The sequence below is a fragment of the Anopheles marshallii genome (assembly GCF_943734725.1).
Source record: "Anopheles marshallii chromosome X unlocalized genomic scaffold, idAnoMarsDA_429_01 X_unloc_99, whole genome shotgun sequence".
Taxonomy (NCBI): domain Eukaryota; kingdom Metazoa; phylum Arthropoda; class Insecta; order Diptera; family Culicidae; genus Anopheles; species Anopheles marshallii.
In genome coordinates, this window is record NW_026525952.1 from 30,001 (window position 1) to 42,500 (window position 12,500).

Sequence of the window (12,500 nt, forward strand, 5' to 3'; positions counted from 1 at the left end):
AAACATGCGAACCAACGACGATCGAAGGAATGAATTCCGATCTCAGCATCGTTGGCTATGATCGGACAATTTACGGGCTTGCAATCCTCTACTTTCCAAGACCACAGTAGCGGTCTTCAACGTGCGTTCAACTTTCCAACACTTGTGAGCTATTCCAATCTATGCGTCCAACTGGTGAACATTATGTTGTGAAGGCGAGCTCCACTGTACTTACCACCGGGTATGGTGTTCGTACAACCATCAGTAAACATGTGAACCAACGACGATCGAAGGAATAAATTCCGTTCTCAGCATCGTTGGCTATGATCGGGCAATTTACGGGCTTGCAATCCTCTCCTTTCCATGACCACCGGAGCAGTCTGGAATGTGTGTTTCCAGCAATCCAACACTTGTGAGCTATTCCAATCTATGCGTCCAACTGGTGAACATTATGTTGTGAAGGCGAGCTCCACTGTACTTACCACCGGGTATGGTGTTCGTACAACCATCAGTAAACATGTGAACCAACGACGATCGAAGGAATAAATTCCGTTCTCAGCATCGCTGGCTATGATCGGGCAATTTACGGGCTTGCAATCCTCCTATGCACCTGGCAATGTATGGTAGTGTTTCCTGCTGCTTTCCTGATTTGGATGTGTACCATGGCCTTTATCAGGCACTCTCTACTAGCTCCGGAATCGAACCCTGATTCCCGCTTCCCGTCACAACCATGGTAGTCCTCTACACTACCATCAATAGTTGATGGGGCACAGTCAAGTGAAAGATCGGTACCAGACTTCAACTCAATCGGCCGATTGGTTTAACTAATAAGTGCACCGGTCCTACCACCTTCAGAAGCAGCATTCCCGGCCTGTTGCATGTATTAGCTCTGGTTTTCATCAATCTTCCCCTGCTGTGTTATACTGAGCTTATGCGGTTTCTCGATTGTCGTGCAAAGTGTGTTATCACACATACCCAATATGCTCAACTCTCATGTTCGTTTGACGCACCAAACTTTATTAGTGATGCACCACACAACAGGTTTTAATATACGCGATCGTGTGTGTTTCTGTGTGAACTTGGTGCGCCAAGTCCATTTGTGATGCATCACTTAGCTAACCATCTTTCGGGACTGTTTAGGGTATGTGCTCCTCCACATCTATGCTTACTCGTACACATTCTCTGTCAATAGGTTTAAGATCGGGCATTCTACCATATCATTGCCTTAATGCTTTCAAATCAAGGCTACCAGGGTAGCCTAATTGCGTTCGAAACTCAACTTGTGAGCTGTCGGCCCTAGAAGTTTTTTAGGCTGCTAGGACCTCTCTCTATATTTTGCCTTTGGACTTCTCGAAGCTCAACTTGTGAGCAGTTCCATGCACCACTACCCGTATCTCTTAGCTTAGTTCTAGCCATGTGCGTTCAAAGCTCAACGTTAAGCTGTGTCCTGCACCACAATCGTTATATAATAAGCTTATCTCTAAGCTTTTTTGCGTTCAATGCTCAACGTTAAGCTATCCCTTCGCTTAGAACCTCGCTCTACATTTTGCCTTTGGACTTCTCGAAGCTCAACTTGTGAGCAGTTCCATGCACCACTATAGGTATCTCTTAGCTTAGTTCTAGCCATGTGCGTTCAAAGCTCAACGTTAAGCGGCCTCATGCACCACAACCCTTGTATCTTAAGCTTATCTCTAAGCTTTTTTGCGTTCAATGCTCAACGTTAAGCTATCCCTTCGCTTAGAACCTCGCTCTATATTCAACTTTCAGATACCTCAAAGCTCAACTTATGTGGTCTGCTATTGCTCTTGAACGGGTACAATATCTGACAGAGGGGGGTTTTTGGCCCAAATTATGCATTATTAGTTTAACCTCCGTCGCAGAACCACATTTGACCAGGTCGAGAAAAAAATTTTTTGTGACGACCTGGTCCCCCATAGTAGGGAATGAACATGACATCTTAACCATATTTGACCATTTTCAAATTTCTCGTCGCGGAATCATGACTTTACTAGTAAAATTTGTTCCGGGTAGGGACCTCCCATACAAAATTTTCATCGCTCCAAAAGTGATTTCGTTTCACTTTTCAACATTTACAAGGTCCATAAATCATGTTTTGAGACGATATGGAAAAAAAAATTTTTTGCCCGTCTCGACCAACTCGACCGATGGTGACCACAGCAGGGTGCTCCATACAAATTTTCCTTATGTGGAATTTTCAGTGTAAAATAAGGTTTCTCCAATCGATCGCGGGTTTCACTTTTCATCATTTGCTAGGTCTAACTATGATGTTTTGAGTGGTCCCGCAAAAATTTTTTCTCTTGGCCAGTCGACCCTTTCGTCCATGTCGGTGTGTTCTGCAGTAGGGTGCTCCATACAAATTTTCCTTATGTGGAATTTTTCAGTGTAAAATAAGGTTTCTCCAATCGATCGCGGGTTTCACTTTTCATCATTTGCTAGGTCTAACTATGATGTTTTGAGTGGTCCCGCAAAAATTTTTTCTTGGACCGGGCCTTCCTTCCCGGCCCTGTCGGTGTGCTCTGCAGTAGGGTGCTCCATACAAATTTTCCTTATGTGGAATTTTTCAGTGTAAAATAAGGTTTCTCCAATCGATCGCGGGTTTCACTTTTCATCATTTGCTAGGTCTAACTATGATGTTTTGAGTGGTCCCGCAAAAATTTTTTCTTGGACCGGGCCTTCCTTCCCGGCCCTGTCGGTGTGCTCTGCAGTAGGGTGCTCCATACAAATTTTCCTTATGTGGAATTTTTCAGTGTAAAATAAGGTTTCTCCAATCGATCGCGGGTTTCACTTTTCATCATTTGCTAGGTCTAACTATGATGTTTTGAGTGGTCCCGCAAAAATTTTTTCTTGGACCGGGCCTTCCTTCCCGGCCCTGTCGGTGTGCTCTGCAGTAGGGTGCTCCATACAAATTTTCCTTATGTGGAATTTTTCAGTGTAAAATAAGGTTTCTCCAATCGATCGCGGGTTTCACTTTTCATCATTTGCTAGGTCTAACTATGATGTTTTGAGTGGTCCCGCAAAAATTTTTTCTTGGACCGGGCCTTCCTTCCCGGCCCTGTCGGTGTGCTCTGCAGTAGGGTGCTCCATACAAATTTTCCTTATGTGGAATTTTTCAGTGTAAAATAAGGTTTCTCCAATCGATCGCGGGTTTCACTTTTCATCATTTGCTAGGTCTAACTATGATGTTTTGAGTGGTCCCGCAAAAATTTTTTCTTGGACCGGGCCTTCCTTCCCGGCCCTGTCGGTGTGCTCTGCAGTAGGGTGCTCCATACAAATTTTCCTTATGTGGAATTTTTCAGTGTAAAATAAGGTTTCTCCAATCGATCGCGGGTTTCACTTTTCATCATTTGCTAGGTCTAACTATGATGTTTTGAGTGGTCCCGCAAAAATTTTTTCTTGGACCGGGCCTTCCTTCCCGGCCCTGTCGGTGTGCTCTGCAGTAGGGTGCTCCATACAAATTTTCCTTATGTGGAATTTTTCAGTGTAAAATAAGGTTTCTCCAATCGATCGCGGGTTTCACTTTTCATCATTTGCTAGGTCTAACTATGATGTTTTGAGTGGTCCCGCAAAAATTTTTTCTTGGACCGGGCCTTCCTTCCCGGCCCTGTCGGTGTGCTCTGCAGTAGGGTGCTCCATACAAATTTTCCTTATGTGGAATTTTTCAGTGTAAAATAAGGTTTCTCCAATCGATCGCGGGTTTCACTTTTCATCATTTGCTAGGTCTAACTATGATGTTTTGAGTGGTCCCGCAAAAATTTTTTCTTGGACCGGGCCTTCCTTCCCGGCCCTGTCGGTGTGCTCTGCAGTAGGGTGCTCCATACAAATTTTCCTTATGTGGAATTTTTCAGTGTAAAATAAGGTTTCTCCAATCGATCGCGGGTTTCACTTTTCATCATTTGCTAGGTCTAACTATGATGTTTTGAGTGGTCCCGCAAAAATTTTTTCTTGGACCGGGCCTTCCTTCCCGGCCCTGTCGGTGTGCTCTGCAGTAGGGTGCTCCATACAAATTTTCCTTATGTGGAATTTTTCAGTGTAAAATAAGGTTTCTCCAATCGATCGCGGGTTTCACTTTTCATCATTTGCTAGGTCTAACTATGATGTTTTGAGTGGTCCCGCAAAAATTTTTTCTCTTGGCCAGTCGACCCTTTCGTCCATGTCGGTGTGTTCTGCAGTAGGGTGCTCCATACAAATTTTCCTTATGTGGAATTTTTCAGTGTAAAATAAGGTTTCTCCAATCGATCGCGGGTTTCACTTTTCATCATTTGCTAGGTCTAACTATGATGTTTTGAGTGGTCCCGCAAAAATTTTTTCTTGGACCGGGCCTTCCTTCCCGGCCCTGTCGGTGTGCTCTGCAGTAGGGTGCTCCATACAAATTTTCCTTATGTGGAATTTTTCAGTGTAAAATAAGGTTTCTCCAATCGATCGCGGGTTTCACTTTTCATCATTTGCTAGGTCTAACTATGATGTTTTGAGTGGTCCCGCAAAAATTTTTTCTTGGACCGGGCCTTCCTTCCCGGCCCTGTCGGTGTGCTCTGCAGTAGGGTGCTCCATACAAATTTTCCTTATGTGGAATTTTTCAGTGTAAAATAAGGTTTCTCCAATCGATCGCGGGTTTCACTTTTCATCATTTGCTAGGTCTAACTATGATGTTTTGAGTGGTCCCGCAAAAATTTTTTCTTGGACCGGGCCTTCCTTCCCGGCCCTGTCGGTGTGCTCTGCAGTAGGGTGCTCCATACAAATTTTCCTTATGTGGAATTTTTCAGTGTAAAATAAGGTTTCTCCAATCGATCGCGGGTTTCACTTTTCATCATTTGCTAGGTCTAACTATGATGTTTTGAGTGGTCCCGCAAAAATTTTTTCTTGGACCGGGCCTTCCTTCCCGGCCCTGTCGGTGTGCTCTGCAGTAGGGTGCTCCATACAAATTTTCCTTATGTGGAATTTTTCAGTGTAAAATAAGGTTTCTCCAATCGATCGCGGGTTTCACTTTTCATCATTTGCTAGGTCTAACTATGATGTTTTGAGTGGTCCCGCAAAAATTTTTTCTTGGACCGGGCCTTCCTTCCCGGCCCTGTCGGTGTGCTCTGCAGTAGGGTGCTCCATACAAATTTTCCTTATGTGGAATTTTTCAGTGTAAAATAAGGTTTCTCCAATCGATCGCGGGTTTCACTTTTCATCATTTGCTAGGTCTAACTATGATGTTTTGAGTGGTCCCGCAAAAATTTTTTCTTGGACCGGGCCTTCCTTCCCGGTCCTGTCGGTGTGCTCTGCAGTAGGGTGCTCCATACAAATTTTCCTTATGTGGAATTTTTCAGTGTAAAATAAGGTTTCTCCAATCGATCGCGGGTTTCACTTTTCATCATTTGCTAGGTCTAACTATGATGTTTTGAGTGGTCCCGCAAAAATTTTTTCTCTTAGCCAGTCAACCCTTTCGTCCATGTCGGTGTGTTCTGCAGTAGGGTGCTCCAACCAAGTTTTCCTAATGAAAGTTTTTCGTGGTTTCGTGTGAGTTAAAAACTCCGGAACTTGGCTTATTTTCACCATAATTTCCACATATGGTGACCAACTCAATAAACGTTTTGTGCGTATCCTATGGACAGTTTTTCGCGTTCAACTTGGTGAACTAGGGTTGTTTTCCCGAAGGGTAAAAAAATCTGGACTTAGCCAAATTTTGAAATCTCCAACCAATCTTGGCCTGTTAGATTATCTTGGTTGGGTTGCTATGGGCTGCTACGGCCTACTTGATAGGCAATGTTTCAACTCTTGGAAGCTTTCGTGGTTGTTTAGAACTGTCCATGGCCTTCTTGATAGAAATGGCTTATCGTGGCCATGGACTTAGCAACATTTTGAGATCCAATCTTGGCCTGTTAGAGTATCTTGGTTGGGTTGCTATGGGCTGGTACGGCCTACTTGATAGGCAATGTTTCAACTCTTGGAAGCTTTCGTGGTTGCTAAGCACTGTTCATGGCCTTCTTGATAGAAATGGCTTATGGTGGCCATGGACTTAGCAAAATTTTGAATTCTCCAACCAATCTTGGCCTGTTAGAGTATCTTGGTTGGGTTGCTATGGGCTGCTACGGCCTACTTGATAGGCAATGTTTCAACTCTTGGAAGCTTTCGTGGTTGTTTAGAACTGTCCATGGCCTTCTTGATAGAAATGGCTTATCGTGGCCATGGACTTAGCAACATTTTGAGATCCAATCTTGGCCTGTTAGAGTATCTTGGTTGGGTTGCTATGGGCTGGTACGGCCTACTTGATAGGCAATGTTTCAACTCTTGGAAGCTTTCGTGGTTGCTAAGCACTGTTCATGGCCTTCTTGATAGAAATGGCTTATGGTGGCCATGGACTTAGCAAAATTTTGAATTCTCCAACCAATCTTGGCCTGTTAGAGTATCTTGGTTGGGTTGCTATGGGCTGCTACGGCCTACTTGATAGGCAATGTTTCAACTCTTGGAAGCTTTCGTGGTTGTTTAGAACTGTCCATGGCCTTCTTGATAGAAATGGCTTATGGTGGCCATGGACTTAGCAACATTTTGAGATCCAATCTTGGCCTGTTAGAGTATCTTGGTTGGGTTGCTATGGGCTGGTACGGCCTACTTGATAGGCAATGTTTCAACTCTTGGAAGCTTTCGTGGTTGCTAAGCACTGTTCATGGCCTTCTTGATAGAAATGGCTTATGGTGGCCATGGACTTAGCAAAATTTTGAAGTCTCCAACCAATCTTGGCCTGTTAGAGTATCTTGGTTGGGTTGCTATGGGCTGCTACGGCCTACTTGATAGGCAATGTTTCAACTCTTGGAAGCTTTCGTGGTTGTTTAGAACTGTCCATGGCCTTCTTGATAGAAATGGCTTATCGTGGCCATGGACTTAGCAACATTTTGAGATCCAATCTTGGCCTGTTAGAGTATCTTGGTTGGGTTGCTATGGGCTGCTACGGCCTACTTGATAGGCAATGTTTCAACTCTTGGAAGCTTTCGTGGTTGCTAAGCACTGTTCATGGCCTTCTTGATAGAAATGGCTTATGGTGGCCATGGACTTAGCAAAATTTTGAATTCTCCAACCAATCTTGGCCTGTTAGAGTATCTTGGTTGGGTTGCTATGGGCTGCTACGGCCTACTTGATAGGCAATGTTTCAACTCTTGGAAGCTTTCGTGGTTGTTTAGAACTGTCCATGGCCTTCTTGATAGAAATGGCTTATCGTGGCCATGGACTTAGCAACATTTTGAGATCCAATCTTGGCCTGTTAGAGTATCTTGGTTGGGTTGCTATGGGCTGGTACGGCCTACTTGATAGGCAATGTTTCAACTCTTGGAAGCTTTCGTGGTTGCTAAGCACTGTCCATGGCCTTCTTGATAGAAATGGCTTATGGTGGCCATGGACTTAGCAAAATTTTGAAGTCTCCAACCAATCTTGGCCTGTTAGATTATCTTGGTTGGTTTGCTATGGGCTGGTACGGCCTACTTGATAGGCAATGTTTCAACTCTTGGAAGCTTTCGTGGTTGCTTAGGATAAGAATCCCGACGAGAAAGGTTTCCCGGACTTATAAAAATAACCGATTAGCCCCAAGGACACATCTTCCTTGAAAGGCTAATCATGCACCACACACCACACCACCCATAGGCTTGCAAGCAGCACTCTTGTCGAGTGCAGCAAGCCTATGCTCACATCAACTACCGTACACGTACCACCATAGGCTTGCAAGCAGCACTCTTGTCGAGTGCAGCAAGCCTATGCTCATCAACTACCATACGTACCACCACAGCCTTGCAAGCAGCACTCTTGTCGAGTGCAGCAAGCCTATACTCCACGAACTAACCACTTCACCACCAAGCATGGGTCGCCTGAGAGGATCGATGCGAACGCATCTCTACAACTCGCAGCTCCCAGCCTGTAGTCCCGTCGTTTGCGGGCGGTCGAAGGTGTCGAAACTAGTTGTATCCACGGTCGACGGGAGCACAGCCACCAGGGTTCCCTGTGATAAGGTACTTCCACGTGCAGCGTGCACCCGCCCGTTGCGGCTCAGTCTAGTGCTATAGCGGGGATGAGACGGCAGTGTGCACGGGGCAGCACCGACGGATCTCAGAGGGTTGTTAAGCCCGCTAGCTTCCGATCACCTAATGGGTTTATGATGCGCTATCAGCTCGGATTGGATACGACCTTAGAGGCGTTCAGGCATAATCCAGCGGACGTAGCGTCATACCAAAGTCCGGTCGAACTAGTATTGAGCCAGTGGTCCGTACCTGTGGTTCCTCTCGTACTGCACAGGAATTCCGTTAAGATAGCAGCATACAGCACACACCAGTAGGGTAAAACTAACCTGTCTCACGACGGTCTAAACCCAGCTCACGTTCCCTTGAAAGGGTGAACAATCCTACGCTTGGTGAATTTTGCTTCACAATGATAGGAAGAGCCGACATCGAAGGATCAATAAGCCACGTCGCTATGAACGCTTGGCGGCCACAAGCCAGTTATCCCTGTAGTTGCGAGCGAACCTCCGTAGTGAACGGACGTGTTGTGGATGAGCTCTTGTCGACGCGTGCGTGTGTCGTTGGATGCGTCTCGGTAAGACGCATCTTACAAAATTTTGTATGTGTGTGTGTGTGCGTTACACCGGAAGTGGCACTTGAAAAACTGTGAGTTTTTGGTGGGGGACCGTTTTACCCCCCAAAAAAGTGCGTTAGTGATCTTAAAAACACTTGAGGACTATAAGTGAGAATATCCCGCGTCGATAGAGTGGTCTAACATTTTTGTGCGACGAACCGTTGCGGAGTTATAGGCTTCCAAAGTTGGAGGTTTTGGCGATTTCCGGCGTCTTTCGTTCCCATACATTTTGTATGGGACAGCTGTTCGGTTGCGCGTTCTTGGCCGAGTACCGTGTGTCGTCGCGTGTGTTTCTGTGGGGAGTCAATCAACGCGCTACGTCGCCGCGAGTCGGGGAGAACACCTCCCCCGACTCCCCCCCCCCTTCACCCTCACCCGTAACAGTGAGAGGTGGAGATGTCGTCGACGGGGCGAACCCTCCGTTCCAGGACGGAGTCAACGGAGGAGAGGCCGGCGAAGCTCTCCACTATTCTGGAGCCGCGAGTGGCTCTTACACGAACATCTGTTCCGGGAGCGAAGCAGCAGTCCCCGGAAATGTCGGAGCTGAGACAGCTCCTCAATGAGACGTCGCTCACCAACGAGCAGCTGCGAGCGACGATCGTGGGTCTGCAACAGGAGATCCAGATGCTCCGGCAGCAGATGGAAACAAATGCTGTGCAGGCCCGGCAAGATTTGCAGCTGGCCCGAGAGGAAGCCCGGATGCGCGAGACGCTGGCTCGTGAAGACAACGAGCGCCTGCGCAACGAGCTGAGGGAGGAGCGAGCCAGCTTCCAAGAGCTCCTTGCACAGACGCTGGGCTATGGAGGCAGCCAGAAGCAGCAGCAGCAGTACCAGCAGCAGCAGCAACAACAGCAGCAGCAACGTCGTGAGCAGCAGCAGCAACAGCGACAGCAGGGAGCGGTGTCGGCAACGGCAGCTCCGCTTTCAGACCCGGAAGGCGGCTCTTGGGCTGAAGTGGTGCGTCGTAAGCCGGCCCGGCAACCGGGGAACAAGCCGCAGCAACAGCAGCAGCAGTGGCCGCAACTACCGCAACGGGCAGCGGTTCAGCGACAGCCGATCGCAGGACCGTCTAAGCAGCAGCCCCAGCAACATCAGGGACAACAGGCCCGGGGTAGCCAGCCTGGAGCACAACGAGGAGGTCGGCGTCAGCGGCAGCGAAAAACCAAGCCGGACGCTATTGAAATCGCCCCAGCTGAGGGACAAACCTGGACGGAGGTGTACCAGGCTGTCCGAACGGCTCCAGAAATGGAGAAACATGCTGAGGCCCTAGGCGTCGGGCGACGCACCACACGCTCCAGGCTTGTCATGGAGCTGAAGGAGAGCGCGGACGCTGCAGAAGTTCTGCAGTGCATCAAGCAGGTCTGCGCAAAGGCAGAACGGCCGGCCTCAGCTCGGCTGGTCACGCCTATGGTCGAAATCCGGTTGGACGCTGTCGACCCTTTAGCGAAGGAGACCGATGTGGCGATGGCGCTGACCAACCTGTGCCAATGCGAGGTGGAGGAGACATCGGTTCGCCTGCGACCTGCCTGGGACGGCACGAAAGTGGCGATAGTCCGCGTAACAGCCAGGGCTGCGGAGGGTCTGGTCGACAAGAGCGTCAAGATCAAATACACATCGTGTCTGATCCGGAAGGTGGCTCCTCTGCAGGCGCGTCAGCAACGGTGCTACAAGTGCCTCGAGATGGGGCACGTCCGAGCTGCGTGCAGGAGCGAAGTGGACCGCTCGACAAGCTGCATTCGCTGCGGGAAGCCGGATCACCAGGCGAAGAGCTGCACGGCGGAGGTGCGCTGCGTCGTGTGCAGCGGCCCGCACCCGGTCGGGCATCCGACGTGCCGGCGCTAAAAGTGCTGCAAGTGAACCTCGGGCGAAGCCGGGCAGCCCAAGACCTCATGCTGCAGACGGCTCGCGAGTTAGGGGCTCAGGTGGTGCTCGCCTGCGAACTATATCGACCACCTCGGGATGATCCGCGGTGGGCCATCGATGCGGAACAGAGCGTGGCGATAATAGCAACAGGGGCGTACCCTATTCAACGGCTTTGGGGGAGCGTCGTCCCGGGACTCGTGGTGGCCACCATAGCGGGAGTAACGTTCGCCAGCTGCTACGTGCCACCCAGCAGCGGCATCGAAGACTTCGAAAGCTTCCTCGGTGCGGTGGAGGTGTCGCTGGTCGGACACGCAACATCAGTCCTGGCCGGGGACTTCAACGCCTGGAACGAGGAGTGGGGGAGTGCGCGCACCACCCGGAAGGGGCAGGAGCTCCTGCATGTGGTGGAGCAGCTGGCACTGCAGACGCTGAACCGTGGCAACGCGCCCACGTTCAGGGGCAACGGGGTTGCACGGGAAAGCGTCGTTGACGTCTCCTTTGCCAGTCAGCTCATCGCACGGCCGGACTCATGGCGCGTGCTTAACCGCTTCTCAGGCAGTGATCATGCATACATCGAGTTCGGGGTGGACGTTCCTGGACAGCGCCCCCAGCGACGTGGCCAGCAGCACCGAAGCCGAGCAACAGCCAACGACGGGACAGCCAGGCACGCCGGGACGCGCTGGAAGACGAAGCAGTTCGACCGGCAGTGCTTCGACGTCGCACTCACGCACGGCCACTTCGGACATGTCGACACTCCGGAGGGGCTGGTCGGCGGACTCACTCGAGCGTGCGACGAGATTATGGAGAGGGTACACGGGGCTACCTACCACCGCAAGCCCCAGGTGTACTGGTGGTCTCCAGAAATCGAACGCCTGAGAGAGGAGTGTGAGGCAGCGGAGATAGCACATCACCGGGCCCAACCGTCGGAGCGGGACGTGACGTCGGGAAAGCTGCAAGACTGCCGACGCTTGCTGAAGGCCGGCATCCAGTCCAGCAAGGAGAGCTGCCTCCAGGAGCTGATAGACGGCGTCGAGGCGGAAGTGTTCGGTCTTGGCTATAAGATCGTGCGAGCGAAGCTGCGAAGCCGGGCGCCACCGGAAACGGACCGAGCCGTTCTCGGCCCGATCGTCGACGCCCTGTTCCCGGAGCACCCAGCGTTCGAGTGGCCTGAAATCGACGCGTGCACCGCCTCACATGAAGCTCTGAGGCCGGTCACGAGCTCGGAAATTCTTTCGCTGGCTGAGCGGATGGCCACCTCCAAGGCGCCAGGGCTGGACGGTATCCCGAATGCCGCAGTGAAGGCGGCAATGCGGAAGCACCCGGAGGTCTTCGCCAAGGTGTACAATCAGCTGCTCGAGCGAGGGGAGTTTCCTGCGGCATGGAAGGAGGCACGCCTTGTGTTGGTCACGAAGCCAGGTAAGCCGCCGGGCGATCCGTCGTCGCACCGCCCGCTGCTAATGCTGGGAGCAGTCGCCAAGGGGTTCGAACGGCTGATCTTAGATCGGCTGAACGACCACTTGGAGGACAGCGATGCTCCTCGCCTGTCAGCAAGGCAGTACGGGTTCCGGCGCGGTCGCTCCACGCTTCAGGCCATCGAGCGGGTGATAGAGCGAGGACAACACGCGAGGACGTTTCACCGCACCAACCAGCGGGATCCTCGATGTCTGGTGGTGGCAGCACTGGACGTCAGGAACGCCTTTAACTCTGCCAGCTGGAAGGCGATCGCGGTTGCCCTGCAGAAGCTGATGGTCCCTGCAGCCCTCCAGAAAATATTGCGCAGCTACTTTTCTGAGAGGAGGCTGGTGTACGAGACCAGCGAGGGGCCAGTGCGTCGTACGGTCACGGCGGGCGTTCCACAGGGCTCAATCCTGGGCCCGACCCTGTGGAACGCGATGTACGACGGCGTGCTTCGGCTGGTGCTGCCTGAGGGCGCCGAAGTGATCGGCTTTGCGGATGACGTCGTGGTGCTGGCGAGCGGGACGACGCCGGAGGCAGCGACGGGACTGGCGGAGACGGCGGTAGCAATGATCAGCTCGTGGATG